Raw genomic sequence first — 14100 nt, 5'->3', positions numbered from 1 at the left:
AATAGAAACTAGTCAAGATTTCCATCAGTGATTTGAAGATAGATACAAAATCTGGAAAAGGAAAAAAACCTTCAGATGACACAAACATGAATAGAGTTATAAATAGCAATGGGAGCAGACCATTCAAACAGAAGAGATCTAGATAACTCGGTAAGTTGGGTATATTCAAGCAAAATAAATTTTCTTACAGACAGTAGTATTTAGTAGTATTTAGGCAGGAGCACATAGGAATAAAAGTCATTCTTATAGAAAGACTCTTGAAGAACTTTGCAAGACATAGAGGATACACAAGATCATGTGAATTCTGCTTGTGAGAATCTGTCAAAAAAGACTGATGTATTCCTTGCAAGGCTAAACAGGGGCAGACACACAAGGTAGTGAGATCTCTGGCAAAGATAGCTGACAAGATTCCTAGTGGCCTAAATACGAGTGCAGGAAGAAGAACTAAGTGATCTGAGTTTGATGCTCTACATGGAATCCTGAGGGTGGTCTCATATTTAAAGACGTGTTGGAAAACTAGAGAAAAATAACAACAGTGGGGCTATAAAGAAGGCCTTAAAGAAAGTAATTAATTATCCAAAACATGAAGACTGAAAAGTGATTTGGATAGAATATGGAGAAGAAAATATTGGTATTAAACTATTTTACTTTGAGAAAGAGCAACCATGAGAAGCTGGAACCAGACAAATTCAAGCAGGCTGCAACACTCCAGTCATGAATGTTCTCGCCTACAAAAAGAAACTGTCATATTAGGAGAGGCTGTGAAAGCTGGGACTGTTTAGCTGGAGAAGGCTCAGGGGGGATCTTAACTAAATTCATAACTACCTGAAGGGAGGGTGTAAAGAAGATAGATGCTTCTCAATGGTAGTGAGTGACAGGACAAGAGGCAATGGGCACAAACTGAAATACAAGAAATTCCATTTCAATGTAAGGAAAAACTAAATTACTGTATGGGTGATTGACCACTGGAGCAGGTTGCCCAAAAAGATGTGGAGTCTGCCTCCCTGGAGATATGCAAAACCTGCCTGGACAAGGTCCTAGGCAACGTGCTGTAGGTAACCTTTGTTGAGCAAGGTGGTTGGACTAGATGATCTCCATAGGTCCCTTCCAATCCAGGCAATTCTGTGATTCTATAGCATTTTCCTTTTCCGAGAAATTCCATGTTGTAAGCAGAGACATGTGGGGCTCCTGAAGTCTCTGCTTTGGACCTGCTTTTTGTGGCAGGTAGTGGTCTCAGTAGAACTAGGCACAAGAAACAAAACCAGCGTGATGAAAAAGGGTTAGTAAGATTTTAGGTTTTATTCCAAATTAAAACAACCTGAACAGTGAAACACTGATATCTTTCGTGAAACAGGTCAAACTGTGTGATGCCATCAGACCCAAAGCTGTGTTTAGTTGCAGGAGCCAGTTATGCTGATGAGGATCAGGGAGTCAGTGTTGCCTGACAAAGGCGATGTGACAGAGGGTATTGGCAATGAGTGGTGACTATGACCAGAATTGTTCATCTATGATCTCCCTTATCAAAGAGTCTTGAGACCTTTTGCAGAAGGGGTTTCTGCTGCCATAAAGTTGCCCATATGTAGCTTAGGGATGAAAACAGCATTCGGACTGTGCTTTTTGCTTGATAGTGGTGTGGACAGGGTTACAATGAAGCAAGCACAGAGGCAAAAGACCAGTCCTGAGACAAGTGTCCATCCTGGGCTCCTTTTCTCAGTGGCTTAGTAATATTTACAGCTGGATTTCTTAAGTCAATGAGTAAACAAACCTGTTGTAGCCTATCCCTAGGGGGTCTGGAAAAAAAGATCTCCTTGTCCCTGATATCACCGGCAGCAGCTGCTGGGAGAAGCTGCATGAAACAGAGCTGCGTGCAAACATGCTGGCCTTCTGCAGGCTCAGCCACCCGCTGCAGGAGGGCTGGCTGGCTGCCCAGCACGGTAAAGGGCAACATTTCAGCTAATGTAGGCTCAGGGTATGGGGTGGATCTCATGTCCTCCCCTAAGGGGCATCAGGTGGCTGCAAAGGGGAGGGAAAGATCCAGCACTTCACTCTGGGGTGGAACAAAGATGAATTGGGTAATTACAGAGCTTGCTGCACTATGTGAGTCTCCTGCGGCAAGTGCAGGCCAAGAAGTGGGAATCCAGGCCTAGCGCCCTGGTGCTTGGAGCACATTAGAAGCACAGGCTAGGGGCATGGATCCCACAGCTCTCAGGGTAAGAAGCATGGGCTGTGTTTCTGGATCCCTCTGTGCACCTCCAAGGGAATCTGTTCCTCTGCATCATCCACTCCATACTCTCAGCAGCCACTTGGAACTGTGATACTGGATCTGGCTGAGCTAGGGAAAAATCAGGACTAGCATTTTAGCATTACAAGGGCAGGATGGTGGGTAGAGCCCGGATCCTCCAGCTGGGTGGTTCACTTGGTTGTAATAATCGTTCAAATTAGAAAGTGTTAGTAGGAAGAAGCCAAGTGTGACTATGATGTTCACTAGTTTGGAGCAGAGATGTGAAAATGCAAGCAGATATGAAAGTGATATTACCTCAGCTCATGATAGCCGTCTAACTGAGCCATAAACCTGTCAAATCTGGAAATTAAAGTTTTGATTCTTGAAGAGAGGGCTTTGGAAAATTATTTGAGCTAACCATAGATCAGCAGTGCCCCAATGTATAGACCATGTTGTGATACTGGCTGGACATGAAAGGGAGAACCAGTTTGGATAGTGGGGGCAGTGCCATCTCCCCCTTCTACAGGAAGACTAAGGAAAGTCACACTATTAGACTGGCTGACTCAGAGCCTGAAGGCAGAGCAGAGAGGTCCTGCCTTCAGTACCTCTCCAATTAGGATTTTAGGGTCATTTCTAGAAGTCTGCAGCATATGATCTTCCTTCTGCCATCTGCCATGTCAACTCTGACAGTACACTGCTTCCATTCCTCCCACTTAAACCCTGCCTAAGTATCATTGCTAGAGTGATGACTCAGGTTTCTAGTGAAGGACTATGCTCCTTTCCTCCATATTCCTCAGAGTTCCCTCATAGCCTTGTCCCTTGGACAAGATGATGTGTTGGCCTTCATGTGCAACCATTCCCACTCTTCACAGAGATGTCAGGTCTTAAGAGTGCAGAGGGACTGAGCAACAGATCCCCCAAATGGGTCGTGGAAACCATCTCAGTCCAGGAAATGTGGCAGTGCAGATGTAAGTCTGCATAGTGCCTGTGCCTGCTTCCTCCCACACTGCTTTTTTCCCTTCAAAGACAAAAGAGGCCAGAGCTTTGGTAAAACCTGCTGAACAGCAACCCTGTTCAGAAGAAGGTTCCTTCCAAGCACAAGGATTGAAAGAGACAATAGCTGGGAGATACAAATGGTGGGAATTTGTTACCTTTCATTCTTACCAATGCAAGGGAAGGCTGGCTGCAACTGCAACCTAGTGATGTCTTCTAGAGCTGTCTCTAGCTGAAAAGCTGTGAAAATTGTATGGTCCTCTTGTAGTGCTAAGGGACCAAGAGCTGGAGGACTGCAGCTGGCTGGATCAGAAAAGGCATGGTCCCTGACTGGAAAACATGCAGTGGCTCACAGTGTTTCAGTCAGCTGCCTTTGTTCCTGTATCCTTCATCCTAATGTGCACCAGAGGGACATGCCGTAGACAGAGGAATCAAGGGAACAGGCTCAGTATTTTCCACTGAGAAAATACTGCAGAGTGCTTTGTTGCCCCTACCATAATTTCAAGTTCCCTTGGGCTGAACTGGGTTATTTTTATGTGTTGATAACAAGAAGAGAAATGACCACTTCTAAACCCCTCAGCCATTCCTCAGTATCCTTGGCTTCCCTGCTTACGGCCCATCCAAGGTCTGACAGCCAGTCATACCAGCCAATAGGCTGGGCTTGCCCATATACAGGACTGCCTGTTGCTGCCAGTGTGTTTGCTTCTTCCCTTGAGTCCAGGCAGCTGGGCATGTTTTTGAGCCCTGTGCCTTGGCCCTGCTTTGTGCAAGAGAGGGAGGAAGGGGGATTTGGCTTGGTTCACAGTGGTGACAGAAGGTGGCAGTTGTCACATAGACTAATTGCACTTCTAACCCCTCTTTGCTGTTTACAAGCAGCCTCCACCAAGGACTCATGCCTCTGGCTAACTCCTGTATCTCAGGGGAGAATCATACGATTTGCCTGCCCTCACTTTGGACTCTGGTAGTCGTTTTTTGTGTGTTAGCTGTGACTGACTGCAACTTGCACCTGAGCTTCGCTAACACCCTTTTTAGGGGATACTGAGAAAGACAACCAGTGATCACACAGGCTTGTTTAAGTGAGGTGCTTTGGAGAATATGTCTCTCTAATGATAAAACAATCTATTTATCAGTCTGTTTCTGACATGTAACTATATATGTCTGGCTTGTAGTCAGTTCCCATGATCAGAGGCTGCTTAGGGGTCTGCAAACCATCCCTGGGACAGGCAGCTTTGGGTCTTCTGTCCAGGTTCTCAGCCCTGCTCTGCACCTTCCTCTGTCTCATCCAGCTCCCTTCCTCTCCATCCCACTAATGGAGCAGATGATGGAGCACAGCATAGACAGCAGTGCGCTGACATTGGATTACATCCACTATATCTGCTCTCTCCAAAGCCAGGGAGGGAAAAAGCAACGGCTTTCATACTTCCTTCTTCTGCTGCTGAGAGCTGTTGCGGTTGATACTTTACCTTGAGAAATTATTTCACACTCATCTTCAGGACTGTAAATTTTGCAGATGCTACTGAACCTTGAGCTAATTCATAACCGTCTTCCACAGGGGCACCCTAGGCAGACTTAAAACCTGACATGTCCTTCTGCAAAGCCTCCCTCTGCTTTACCTTGCATCTCTCTCTGAAACTACCAGACAGTTTCTGGCTGCTCAGCCCTCTTGGTAGGAACTCAAATACATTTAATTGCTTGTAGCCCTGCAATATGCTAAGCCCTGTGTTAGCCTCAGATAGCGTCCCTGAGGTTCATGGGTGTGGATGTCACTGTCATATGCGCAACCCCTGAAACAGAGCTGTATTAGCAGGTGCTATAAATATAAACTTCCAAGTCCCTGGCCTAGTCAATATATATTGAGTGCAGAAATTCGGCTACACACGAGGCTTTTCTGTCTGGTCTCACCACAAACAACATTCATAAGACTTTCCCAGGCAGGAATTTATAACATTATTGCCTGCCGGCTGCACATATATTGCAGGGGCATGACAGCCATTGTTATGCTGTGCTCAGGGGTCTAGAGTAACATAGCTGAGTGCTGAGAGCATCCACATGTAGACAGGGCATGGGTAACATTGCTGCTATGGAATATTTTCCCTCTGAAGTGCCTCTGAAGAAAGCCACTTACCAAGGACTACTCTCTTCCTTATGGTACCCTCTCTCATGCTCATCCTGCTCTGAGAAGACTGTCAGGAATATTTAGTGTTGAGAAATGTAATAAAACACTTGCACAAAGAGTAGCTGCTGGCTGGTTGCTGCTGGAAGCAGGGTAGGAGTGGAGTTTAGCAGGCAGGATGGGTGGCTGCTATTCCCAGTGCTGGAGGAGGTTAGGGCAGAGGGAAACTAGAATGCCTGGTGACTCTTTGCATGTCTTTGAATGCCCTTGAATGCAATCATTGCCAATCTGTGTGTGAGTTTACCGTTACTGGGCTGACCACAAGATCTACTGAACTGATTGGTCCCTTCTGAACTGCTGCATAACAGGAATCTGGGGATTAAATGGGACCCATGATAGGTAGATGTTCTGCCTTGTCGTCTTAGCAGCCTGCCACCCTCCCACTGGTTCCTGGCTAGACAAGGGCATGTGAGGAATTGGATAGGGCTGGCAGAGACCTGGCTGTAACAGGATGCCCCTGTCCTTTCCTTTCCTTCCATCACAGGGGAGGACAGAAGAATTTATAGCGTAGGGTGTGTGGGGGCTGCCAGGTGGCCATAGGAATGTTGGGGCCGCCGAAAAGAAAGTTATCATTGTTGGGACAAGGTAGTTTCCATTCATCCCATCTCACCTGCTTTGCCCACTTTTTCAGCATTTGCATGATAGGCCACCCACGACTGACCATCAGTTTGATTCAGTGGGTGGGAACCTCACCAGAGAGAAATTCGTACATAGAGCAAAGTCCTGACCTGTAACTCATGCCACCAAGGTTGGAGCAGTATCGAGTAATCCTAGCTTCTGGTCTCCTCAACCAGTAGACATATCACTGCTCTCCAATCATTAGGCAAAGACTCCTTAAGTCTCTCAGTAGGTCACAGACTGGACCAGTGACTGGTCACAGGAGAAATGATGGGATAGGGAATTCATCCTCCCACCCATTTCCCTAGATGCTAGAACTACTACAGTGGATACTCTGCTATACAAGAATCATTAGGTAGCAGTAGCAGACTAGGGATTACAAAGAAGTATAACACTTGATTGGGTTTAGGGCATTGTCATGACTGTAAAGTAGGAGACTGTCCTGGAAAGCAGTGACTGTTAGGTGGTGGTGGAGACTATGAGATAGGAATACAGTGGGAAAGAAGGCAGGCACAATTTTGGGGCACATAAGCAACATATATCAAGCTTGGGCAGGGAGGTGAAAATACCAAGGTCCAGGATTAAACAGATAATGACAGGAATGTGTTCTCGTGTAGAGATCTCCAGATGTCCCCACGATAGAAGTGTACTCAGAAAAGACCTATATGAATGATTCAAGGTCTTGGAGCCTGGCTGAAAGAAAGAAGAAAACAGGACAAATTATAATTGATTAGAAGGACCTGAATTTGACTGAAAATGACATGTGGATGCTGTCCAGATGGTGACAGGAATCTCTGTTGCAAGGGTCTTTGCAATGGCATCTTCAGCTGGATCAAGTGAGACTCCCTGAACTGTTCTCATAATTCTCATAATCCAACTTGCTTCTGGTGACTGTGACCACTTCAGCACATGCGTGATTCATTGCTATTGATTATCTTAAGCTACATATAAAAAAATCTCCTGACTGTTTAAACCATGTAAAAAAAGACTGTCCCATGCATCCATTTCTGCATCTGCAGGAACACCTTGTACTGACTATTTACAAATAGGAACTACCTAGGAGTCTCTGGTCAGCTTTTCCACTCAAAATGTCAAGCTACAGACAAGATAAAACCTTACGTAGAGATGTATTGCTAAGACTAGAAGGCTAAAACTCCCCCTTCAGTGTAGTTTGTCAGGCCAGCATTAACACACCAGTCAGGTCCAAGGAGTCCCTAAAGATGAGAATTTCTTGCCTGTGTTATGGGGCTGGAAATAAGAATTTAAGAACAGCAAATGAACCAACATGACTCTTGAGACAGGTTTCATGCTCTCACAGCTAATGAATAATCTGGACTGTTTTCCACATCCCTACATTTTATCTCCTTACAGTGCTGTTGAGCAGGCTTGTGGCTGAAGAATAGCTATGAATGAGATTGAAGAACAGCTATGAATGAGCCCAGATTAAAGGCTAGTAAACTCTGGCCACATGTAAGCTGTGCCACATGGTTTCCTTCACACTATCTCTGTATCCCCATATCCCTGATCAGAGTGCACTACTGCTTGTCCCTCATGTGTGCTGTCCCCACTAATGTGCTGGACCAGCAGGGAACAGGACCAGGTCTCCAATCTGAGCAATTAGGATGCCAGAACTGCATCTTCTATGCACACTGGAAAAGACCTCGGCAGTCTCATTTGTGGTACTATTTATACACTCACAGGAGCTAGTCTGTCTTTAATGACTTGGAGCAGAGCCTGCAGCTCAGGCTTGGAGGAAAGCACTGTAATCCCACACTGCACCACAATTGGTGTAAATAGGTCCTGTCCCCCATCCTGCTCATCAACAGAGCAATTTCTTCACTCCAGGGATTCTCATTACCATGATTCAGTTTCTTCGCTGCTTACACAACTGCATTTGCATTGCTGAAGCTGGGAGTGAGCCAGGGATACAAACACCCAGACCCACTAGCCCCTGCCTCAGGAATCTATATTTCTCTAGGACTTTAGAACACAACCTATTTTTCACTAGCTCTAAAATGTTGCCTCTTGAACTGAATTTCAACTCCTCCCATGCTTAATTTCATCTGAGAAATGAAATCACTGCTAAACATCCACTGAACTTTGTCAGTCATGCTGCTTCTGCAGTTCTGCTCAAAAACAATACTCATTGCTCCGTTTTGAAATATGTTCATTTTTGCTTAGGTTCTCTGCTCTTCCTAAATGATCAGATGCTAAATGATTATTTACTTTTTTGTATTAGCAAAAGAAAGAAAAATGTGGTAAATATTCTTTGTGAAGGAAGAGAAGACAAGGCAGTCCTGATCTGCCCACCTCTGAGGCACTCACATAGTCCCAGCAGGTAGGGGCAAGAGAGACAGCCTGATCCAGATTCAGGGAGAAACAGAGCTCCCATGGAATTTGTAGCAGCAGCTTTTCTTAGGGACTGAGTTAACATGGCTGAAAAGCAAGCAAGGCAACCAGTATTAAGATGATGTTCCATTACAACCCAGTTCCAAAGTTACTCAACGAAGGACTTTTCCTAAGCAAGCTTTCAGTCACTCCTGTTTCCCAAGCCCTCTGCATGCATCACCCTCCATCCCTCTAAGCCACATTAGCAGCACTCTCAATCACTTCACCTGAACTAGTAGTGCTGCCCTTAAATCAAAGGCAGTGCTGGGAACTCGCCTTTCCTGGCCTTTGGCCCTCTTCCAATTACAAGAGATGTGTTAATGAGAAGACCTCACATCTAATCATCTACTCAAGACACTTCCAAAATGCCAGCCAGCACAGTAGCTGGATGTGAAAAACAGGAAACCAGCTAACGTCAGTTAAGACTAAGACTCGAATTTAAATAGCAGCAGAGTACAGAGAATGAATGATCATCCAGGGCTAGTGCTTCAAGGGCCATGGCTGTACTCAGTTGTTGCTCTGGTCCTTAGGGAAGTCTAACATTTAGTGAAAAACCCAACTGACTGTGAGGACCAGTAGCCCCTGCCAGTGGGTTAGAGGGAAAAATATCTGGCAGCAGGCAATGGAGAAGTCAGTGGGGTATACATGGGAGAAAGGTCAAGGGGCTGTAGAAAGCTTTTCACTTTTAAGCTGAGCGATGGGAATGGTTAGTGACTGATGGATACTAGCAGCTGGCAGAGAAATTCACTGCAGGACAGACCAGTCAGAGAGTGAGAACTCAGCGATTTTAATGTTGGACAAATTTTTACGATACTCTGAGAAGTAGGTGACATAAGGCACATAAATCAAAGCAGCTTCTTGTAACTGAGACAGTCTGAGGCCCTGATGCCCTCAGATCAGAGCAGCTGAGATGACACTAGATATTCCCCAAAGTGCAGGGACTCTGTGCCAGTAGGGAAACTATTCCCTCCTCATTTGGAGTGAAGGAATGAACGTCATTTTCAAGGAACCTATTTGGTTCCTATGAGTTTTACAGAAATGAAAGGTTTTCATTGCAAAGTGTAGAAAGGCACTATAAAGATTGTGTATCATGAAATATAAACTGTAAATCATGTCTGCATGACTGCAAATAATGAAATCTTGAAATTCAAACCAACCTTTTAAAAATTTGGATTACATTTATTTATTTATTTATTTTAGAAACAAGTCTGTCTAAAATTAAATGTGACATCAGAACAATCTTTGCAAAACTGCTAATTTAATGTCCAGCTAATGGAAAGATCTAAAGAGAAAAAAGCAATGCTGCTTCAGTGCACTCTCTCTACATTTTCATCACCTGAAGCTTTTTTGCTTGCTAAAATGGTACCTTACTGACCAAGTATAAAACAATTTTTTTTTTTAATTTTCTGGTAGAAATTAGAATGTGGGGGGAAAATGTACTCATCGTATGACTTTGGACTATACTCCAGGAAAAGATTTACAATGTGGCCTCTTTAAGAACATTAGGCAGCTACATGGTTTTAGCCACATGATTCTGACAATCTGCTGGTTCACCAGTGATAGCCAGTCACATCGTCTTCAAATCAGCTAGTTTTAGCTATAACACAAGTTTTGAAAAAAGTTGCCTCATTATCATTGCATTTAAAAGATAAGAATGCCTATACCACATTGGACAAAAGGTCTAATATAATCCAATAACCTGTCTCTAACAGTCATCAGGGAAAAAAATGGTAAGAACAGGGCAAGTATATGGTGGTAAATCCTCTAAGAAATCTTCCCACTTGCAGCAGACTCTAATTCAGAGAATCCTGCAGATAGTCAGATATTGTAACTTTGTATTTAGTGGTCCTTGACAGTTTTCTTCTGTGGACTTGTGAACCAAACAACACTTTGGAGTTCAAGGAAGAGAATATATAGGCAGTTGTTACAGTGATGGAAGAGAGCAATCTGCTTTGATTTTGGTGGGAGCAGAAAAGAAATGAAACTCCAGCCATGTAGAATGGGAACTACTGAGATATGACCAAGGTACAGACAAATAACCAAGACCACCATCTCACTCAGCACTTTTAAATTCCTAATGCCTGCTCTTTGTTTAGCTACTGCATTGGGATGCTTGATTGGATATTGTCAGATACTCCTGTCCCCTGTGCTCTAAGTGACCCTGCTTGATCCGGGGGGGAGGGGGGGTTGACTAGATGATCTCCAGAGGTCCCTTCCAACCTCAACCATTCTGTGATTTTGTGATACTTGAAGTTGATGCAATTGTGAACTTTTCTTTTTGACAGAAAACACTATATCCCATTAAGGGCCCTACTTCAAAAGGACAGAAAGGACAGAAGAAGAGTGAGAATTCATATTTAACATTTATAATCCTGTGCAACTCAGTCGCTCAACTTTTCTCTTGGGATAGGGGGCTTATGTAGCATCCCATTCCACAAAGCTGATGTCTTTGGCAATCCTTGAAAACATAAGTTACTCACACTGACATGCTTTCCTAATTCTAATATTTTATTCTTCTTTCCCTGACCTTTCTTTCCTTGTCCCAGCTACCTACCGTACACTGTAACAGAGTTTTGCTGTGATTGCTCCACCTTTGCTTACCCAGCCCTTCTTGCTGCCATGCTGCAGGAGTCTTTCTGATCCCCGTTAAAAAAGTGAGCCTGCTGTGCTCCCCAAATGGCATCCTGAGGTGCTACTTCCAGACATCTGGCCACTGCTCTTCTCCAGAATTCCTTGGCACCAGGCACAGCCCAATGGCCACTGTAGTTCCCTGCACACTCCAAGGTAGGCACTCCCATTTCAAATATTAATTCCTCCTCATTTACCTCCAAGTGCTTTGGTTTTCTCTATTTCCTGTCTCCTTCTCTGGTTTCTCTACTTTCGGGTGATGGGCTGCTCAACTTCCTGTCTCAGACAGAAAGGGAGAGCACAAACATCTGGCGATCCCACTGTAGCTCCGAATTCATTCAATATCCCATTTCTTTGGGGTTATTTGGATCCTTGCACTTGGCATTACAGCTTTATTCTCCAGCAAGAGACAGTAGGCAATGCTAGTGTTGAGCCTGGACTTGATGTGGGGCAGTTGTCAGGGGGCAGTAACAACAGGCTGCTCCACGAGGGAATGTGAGCCAAGTGGTGACAGCAAAGTAGGCACGGAGAGCAACCTCACCAGCAAGGGGTGCAGTCCCACAGTACCAAAGCAAGAAAAGTAGGTCCAGTGATAGTCAGCAGGATCAGTCAAAGTGCAGACCACCAGGCCATAGAGACAAAGCAAGGTTAAGATCAAGCCAGGAAGTCGAATGAGCCTTTGGAAGACACAAGGAAGGCATGAGGATCACGAAGGCACATGGCAAGGTCCAGGCATAGCACAGGCAAGGACCAAAGACAAGTGCCTGAGCTTAAATGCAGCTCCTGAGTAAAAGGAAGGAGGCCCCAGGGCTTCTCACAGATCTTTCCCACCCAGCATTGTTCCCAGCCATCAATCCAAAGTCACACAGCTGGGCTATGTGAGAGCTGGCCTTGAGCGAAGGCAGCCCAGCCTCTGAGAGGGAAGGGAGAGCACGCAGGGCCCTGACAGCAGAGCCCAGTGCTGTATTCAGTAAGCACCCAGACACCAGACATCTGGAAAAGACCTGCTTCTTTCAGTTCCTGTGCTCTTGCTATTCAGCACTGCAGAGCAGGAGCCCCAGTAAAACACAGTGACCAGTTCTCAATAGCTGGGCGTGGGTGGATGCAGATTCTAGCACACACACTGCAGGCAGGCAGGTATCCCAGGATCAGTTTCTTGCAGAGTACTAAACTATACCTTCCAATTTTTGAATTCAGCAAACTGTCTCTCTTGTATCACAGAAATGACTTGTTTACAAAGCAAACACTGTCCGTCCGTTTAACTGGCTCTTTAACATGGTGAGAAATGTTCCCTGGCAGAGGGCTCCTGGGAAAGCCTCCAAGAGTTGAAATGGAGATGCACTTTATGCAGAGAGGACAAACAAGGTTAGTCTGGCAGAACCCAAACCTCCCACCTGAATCATCCGTCCTTGAATGATGGTAGTTTGGGGCTGTGTACTAACCACCCCCACAGCCAATATCACAGTAATTTTTAACAGTGCATGATCAGGATGAAGAGGAAAAATTTCCCAACTTGTTCTATAAGGGAAAATGGCTCAAGCCAGTAGTATCCGTTTCTGGCCAGTCTCTTGCTATTGCCCATGGAACTGTTGGCAGCCACAAAAAGGGAGGGTTAAGTGTGCGGGGTACCTTCAACCAGAGAGGAAAACAGCTCCAACAGCACCCTCTTTCCTGTACAACTTTGGCATAAAGAAATACAGCCTGGACAGGTCCTGGAGCCAGTCAGCTTTGTTTACATAGGTCTGGATCTAGATATCCTAGCACGTAGGTAACTTGATACCATGGAGAGAGCCAGCAGCTCTGCAATACTAGGCAAGGCTGTTTGACTGTTCCAAAGGCCCTGGATGTTGTTGCCTGTAACTTTGTCCAGCTGAATCATTCAGACTGAAACTGCTCACATTGTATGTCTTCACTAAGCAAAATATGATCAGCAAAGATCATCCCAAAGAGAATAGCTTTTCTGAACCCTAGGAAAAAATACATTAAAAAGCACCAGTCTGCAGAGAAACAATTATGTCATCTCACAGCTCTGCATAACCCTGTTCCTGAGAAGATTTACTCAAACCTGATTCAGCTCTGGTTGCCCAAAGTCAGAAGACTAGCCCAGCAATAGCATGTCATGCACCTGCAAAGACAAGTATTGTGTCAGCACAGAGGAACAAGGCAGCTGGCTTGACTGCAGAGGGGACAAGAAACAGAGATGGGAGAGGGAAAGGAGCCAAGTCCCAGCAATACAGCAGGAGAGGCTGGGAAAGGCTGGGAAATGAGACTGGGAAGAGCAGGCTGGTAACAGAACTAGGACTAGCTGGACAAAGTGACTGTGACCAGGGTAAGTACCCCAAGAGGATGTGAGAAATTGAGGGTCAGTTAGGAAATTAGCTCAAGTAACAGAGCTCTCAGGGTGAGTTTGAAAGGTTCTGGTCTTGCTAATGATATGCGTATGCCTTATCAGCGATGCTAGGCTTGCTGGCCTTTTTCAAGTGGCTTAAAAAAAAAAAAAAAAAAGTAGATGTAGTCTCCCATGACAGCGATAAGCATATGTTGCCCTCCAGTGGTGACTCTTGCTTTTTCCTACAATAACTAAGTGGTATTTGAAAAAGACTGTTGACTATCCCTCCACAGGTACAACTGAGCTGCAGATACAGCACTAGGCAGGGCTTTTAAGCTTTAGTACAAATGATACAAACATTTGTACATATCATACACTTAATCTGGTTGTCAGTGTTTGTCTCCAATAACTTAATCATTATTCAAGTATATCTGCTCCTTTTTGTTTGCATTGGTTTCATTAATTTGGTTTAATAGTTTCAGCTGCATGTTGCAGGCTGTGTGGAAAGTCATTTATCCTCCAGTTCTCTCTACACAGCACTTGAATACTGACAACAGCGCAATGCTACCCATAAGATCAGGAGCATGAGCCGTAAAAAAACAAAAACAAAAAAAAAGTCTTCATTTTCTTAGAATTTTGTCAGAATTTGACCACCTTGTTTCAAGCTTTCCATGCCAAGGGCTAATTGAAGATTAAACAAATATTTATATACAGAGCATAAAAACATTATTTCCATAAACAGGTTGGTGA

This window comes from Rhea pennata, chromosome 2 (genome assembly GCF_028389875.1).
Source record: "Rhea pennata isolate bPtePen1 chromosome 2, bPtePen1.pri, whole genome shotgun sequence".
Classification (NCBI taxonomy): domain Eukaryota; kingdom Metazoa; phylum Chordata; class Aves; order Rheiformes; family Rheidae; genus Rhea; species Rhea pennata.
The sequence above is the reverse complement of the archived record's forward strand: the minus strand, read 5'-3'. Positions refer to the sequence as shown.